The following is a 6,000-nucleotide window of genomic DNA, read 5'->3' on the forward strand; positions in this document are numbered from 1 at the left end:
GAATTCAGTGATCAGACAGAGAACAAGACTAATACATGCAAGTAATAAGTCGCAAGAGGCTTTGTAGTGTCGTGAATAAATCAAAGCTGAAGGGCCTTGTTTGGCACAATACAAAGCACATCTGCAAATCCTTTATTCACAATACATCACAGCTTCTTATACCTTTTGCTTTTATCTATGTGGTTACAACATAGAATTTTGAAGCCTCCAAAAGGATTAAATGTTCTAGAAAGTTCCTGACAGCAACAGAAACACAATTGTTCTAGTTCAACTATCCATTCAAAAACCTGTCAACAAAATCCAAAAGAAAAAGAAAAACTTCAACAAAGACACACCCAGGCCTGATTACTGCCACATCGGTTTGAAATCAGGAAATCACTAGAATAGGACTTGCCTGACAAAGTGAAGTAGACCAAAAACAGATGTGAAACAGTAAAAGTGTGACAAATCTGTGAAAAAAAGAAGAAATCAGTATAGAAGCAAACACTGTATGTAGCCTATATGTGTGTGTTACGATCAAGAAACCAAAGCAACAATTAAAGAAATCACAAACTTTGTGATTGGTATAAATTGTATAACTTCTGTTAGGTTGGTGAGGCATTTCATGGTGAAGACTACTCGCCATTATTTTTTATTCTAAAACTTTTCAGAACTAGTATATTAAAGGGCACCTATCATGCAAAATCAACTTTTGGAAGCTGTTTGGACAGAAATGTGTGTAGGAATAGTGTGCACACAGTCATATTGGAGTAGTATAAACACAATTATTTTTTTTTATAGTCTAAAATTAAAATAGGATCCAAATCCCAGAGCAAGTCTGATTCCAACTGCATCTTGACATTTGCATTTAAATGCATAAAATTAAAATTGCTAAAATTGCTTCTAACCCAAAAATAGTAAAAATAAATAAATAATAATAAAAAAATAATAAATGATCTATTGGGTATTTTGAGCTGAAACTTCACAGACACATTCTTAAGGCTTGTCTTTTAAAAAGGGGCAAGGAGCCTTTTAAAGCACAACCATTATGTATGGGGATGCATTGAATCTTTTAAAATAGGTCTCTTAGTAATTTCTTGCTTAAAATAAAATATATTATTTGTGCTGGAGTTTTTACTATTATTGAGCCTCAAGAGCAGCTTGAACGGAAACTGCCAAAGTCTTTTTCCCTTTTAAGCCATATTTGCAACACCTCCAGACAGTTCATTCAAGACCAAGTACTATTTAAATTAATGGGGGGATACTGAAATCTCGAAACTCACAGTTAAATGACATATTTCAAATCAACTACAAAGTCTGAAGTGACTTGTCCCATTACTTTTGTTGCTGAAGTTCCAATTGCATTTAAAACATATGTCCAGTTTGCCCAGGGCTCCCGCCTGGTCAATAAGCATATAAGGGGGTCGGAGATCAGGTAGGTCTCGAGAGCTCCCCCTGGTAAAGGGAGAAAAAGGAGGAGATGGGGTGGAAGTGGGGTTCTTCCAAAACGAAGATAAGGTAGTGGGGCGGAATCTGTCTATTTATTGTAAGCTTGAATCAATCTGATTGGATTATTGCTGATTTCAGATGAGAGACCGGCCGTGATCAATCATAACACATGCTCCTCTCGAAATTTAGTAAAACTTCAAAGTGGCCATTTTTTGAGCACTTCGGGTTTGAGCTGAGAATTCAATATATCAGTCATGCTTGATTTCGAAGTGCCCTTGGAGGACAATAGGTCTCATGTCAAATGCACCAGAAGCATTACCGTACGTTCACACAGAAAGCGGTGAGAGCGTCAAAGTAGCCGGAAGTCATTAATTTTCAATGAGAGCTGGCAGCGATAAGCGGCGAGGAACAGCGCGCCGCGTCTTTGCCGGTGTGGGCGTCGAGGAGAGTTGAAAATCAAGTCAAATTTATGGTAATGAGCTATGACGCGGTTCGGCGGCAAGCAATCAGAATGAATAAGTCCACCGCTTGAGAGGAATTCAGAGAACACAGACCTGTGAACTTTGGTTCCGACCACAGTTGCTCCCAAGGGTTTGATTAGTGCGGTCACCGGATTTCCAATTATTTACTATATTTTCTTACAGGAACATGCATTAAATAAGTTACTGGCGAGTTACTGATGTGCATTAATGTTCTATACATTTATATTTAAAAACGCGGGAACCTTATGCGACAGTACAAAACAGTATTGCTGCTTCAGGATATTTCAGACATATGGACATGGTGATAAAGCCACACCACATGCAACTTGATCTTCCATTGTTAAATGAATTTGATAAGTGCAGAACATTTTCACGCTAGAAAGCATGTTTTATGCAGGATTGTAACTGATATGCTGCAACGGCCCCTTTAAATACGAGATCAATGTAGCGATTTTTGACACTCTCGCCGCTAGAGCTGAAGGCAGACAATGTTGTCGCCAGGGCGGCCAGAGCGACCTTGGACGCTCTCACCGCTTTCGGTGTGAACGCACAGTTACAACTTATGCCGAGTTACCACTGCATGATATTAGCCCTGATTTTCACTCACCAACAAGTCTTGTAAAATCTTCGATAAATGGCCAAAATCGTAAAACGCTCCTTTTTCACGAACTGTGAATTTTAAGAGACCTGATTTGATAGAACCACTAACATATTGCAGATACCATTAAATATTTGGCATACTAAATATCTGAACCAGAAATCACATGACCTACAGCCAATAAGAGAGTAAGAAACAGGGCAGAAGGAATTTGGGGAGGTGTTATACACCACAATCTCAGAATAAATAAGCTTTACAATAACATTCAAAAAGAACAAAGCATAAACATTTGCAGCAGCACATTGCACACTTATTTATTGACCTTTATCTCTCAACTTCTAACATGTGATCTTGATTTATTTTCTTAGCTCTTCTGTGGTTCCTTTGGGAATCAAACAGAATTATAAGCTATTTTTTTTGGTGTAGGCATGCAGTGGGTCATGAATCCATTGTTCAGTGTGAACACAGCAGCAACTGAATGCTACCCCAGAGATTTATGCAGTGTGAAAACAACAGTGATCCGACAACTTTGAAAATCATGCCTCTGCATACGTGCGTTGGAGCAGGGTTGGAACTAAACTATGCAGGGCTGCAGTCCAACCCTTACAAATACTCCACCAATATGGAGGATTGGCTAATCTGACCAATTCAATTCAATTCATCTTTATTTCTATAGCGCTTCTACAATGTAGATTGTGTCAAAGCAGCTTCACATAGAAGATCCATCGATCAAATCCATCAATGCGCAGCTCTACAGGTCCTGAACCACGCAAGCCAGTGGCGACCAGAAGTCTTTGGTTTTGTGAAATCGTCAACAATTGTCTGAAATCAGAGCCAAATAAGTGCTCGTACACACAAGTGGATATCAAGCAGTATAAATTATCAAAGACGAGATTTGAGAGAACTGCCAGTGAAATATTTAGCATGTTAAATACATCAGCGATGACCAACAGCCAGTGAGAGTCAAGATACAGGGCAGTGTGGGGTTCTCAGAAAAAAAAAAAATCAACTTTACAACATCAATAAACAGAGACAGAAACATTTACTGTAGCAGCCACACATTGGACAATTATTTATTGACCTTCAACTGTCAACTCTGATCTCACATGTGATCTTGTGTCATTTCCTCATCACTTAGAGACAGATTTGTTGGCTTTAGTGTTGCTTTACGTAACTTTCTGTCACTGATCCATCGTGCAGTATGAACACAGCAGCAACTGACTGCTACACCAGAGAGTCGTGGAGTGTGAAAACAACGGCAATTTGTTTTACCAATCATTATAAAGTGAGTGAACCATATTTATATTCTTTGACACCTTCCAGGAAGATGAGAACACATTATTTGAATGCAGGATAGTGTCACAATCACCAGCGATCTAGCCCTTGCAGATGGCTGGAAACCACTCACTATCACCCGAAATACAATTCTGCTACCAAACTGCACTACATTTCCCATCAGGCACCTCACTCACACACCAGTTCTAGATCACCCCTGATTACTTGCACATAGCTGTAGTTCGTGAAGACTGACTATACGAACCATATATACACCTGACATCGCACACATTGCTGAGTCTTCGAAACTGTAAGAGCACAGTTCAAACTGTTTTGCTTGTTTAGCCTTGTCGAGTTTTGACCCTGTGTTCTTTTCATTGTTTATGTTGTTTTGCCACCTGTCCCAACTATTCACCTGTTATTTTGACCTTGCTTTGGATTACCTGCATGCTACGGTCTGTTCCTGTTTTGACCTTTGCCTGCCTGATGATTCTCTTAATAAACTGCATTTGGATCCTCACCTCTGTTGCCAGGCCCACTCATTACAGATAGTATTTTATGCACTGGGAAAAGTAGAACAAGGTATTTTAATTATTCAGGATGCATAAAAACACAACATTTATTGGCAAATTTGCACCAAACTTGCACCAATGCGAACCCTCTTTTGGCGAAATGAATACGAATCAGTTATAGTATTGCCTGTCTGCTGGACTCCCAAGAGCTTGATGAAGGAATCACTGGAAAATTGGGCTTTTTTTCTGGCTGCATGTATGTTTATTCACTGTCATTAGGCTGACACATTTTGGAGAGATGGACTGAACAGGTTTTTCCAAGGCCTGGTTAATAATGCAGGTGCAATGACTCGTTGTTTGTCTTACTCATTAGATTTACATTTATTGCATATCCCCTATCATAGGTAGAATGTAATAAATGTAAATGTAATGATTAAGAAACACATTATGCCATAGACAGAGAAATGAATTGTCTTTTAAAGCTTTACCCCTCAAATAAGAAAGACATATTGAGGTTTTCTCATTAAAAACTCATGGACTGAAAGATTAAAAGATGAATGAGCAAAACTGGCAGAGTAAGTAAAGAGTGGGTGACCATGAAGAGCAGACTTGTTTTGCTGCCAACAGAGTCTGAGGAGGAGGAGGAGAAGAATGTAAGAACTAGTTTCATGAAAACAGGGACTCCCACAAATAAATGAGCGAGGAAACCTGTCCTCAAGTGTGTTCACGGCATAAAGATGCTGACTGTTTAAAACAAATTCTGCTCTAAGTGTTCAGACAGCACAGCAGAACTCATTTAGTTTTTGTAAGGTTGGTTTTCTCAAACAAACATTAATTCCCCTGTAACACATTAACTTGTAATATTTTGATCAGTGTTGCTAAACAAGTGTGTGAATTTGATGATCATCCAGGCTCATAGCCAGGGGGGATTGGGTGGTGCGAAAGACCACCCCCTCACTGACAAGGGTCCAGAATTTGTACATACATTAACTCATTTATCTTATTTTGATTTGCTATGCCATCATAAATTGTGAAAAAAGGCTTCAAGACCAAGCAGAATCCTCTGTTTACTGTTGTGACTTCAGCTAATCAGTTTTGGCCAATGCAAACAATTAATTTTCATGAGTCCAACATCCAGCTGTGCAAGAAAAACATACAATCTGACGCAAGTCATTCTTCGCTACTGTATTGGTTTTAAATAGAGAAAATATTTTACAAGTTACTTTTATTCTAAATCTTGGACCTTACCCTCGAAACATATTGCAATTAATTTGAACACTAATTTGGCTATTGTTGCTATCCATGAATTTTCAAATGTACTTTTTTACAAGAGAGGCTATAAGAATTTCAAGCTCTTAAATTTCAATTATTATTATTATTTACATTTTTATTATAGAAATGGACAAATTCTGACTAAATAAGTAAAAATAATTATTGTTTTACATTTCTTTAATCTAAACCTTTAGGAAATATTTTTGGTACATCAAAAAGTGTGGTTATGATGACCATCCGATAAGCTAATCCAGCTAAAAATAGTGCTTAAATGCAGTATTTAGACCTCATAATTAAATAGAAAATGAGGTAAATAACTGCAAAAAGGTTCACTTTTTGAGAAAAAAAAGAACCATCTCTTTCAACAGGCTGACTACAGACATGTCATCATTTCATAAAGTGGTTACTACAACACATTAGACATTAGTGTTCA

This window comes from Danio aesculapii, chromosome 8 (assembly GCF_903798145.1).
Source record: "Danio aesculapii chromosome 8, fDanAes4.1, whole genome shotgun sequence".
NCBI lineage: Eukaryota > Metazoa > Chordata > Actinopteri > Cypriniformes > Danionidae > Danio > Danio aesculapii.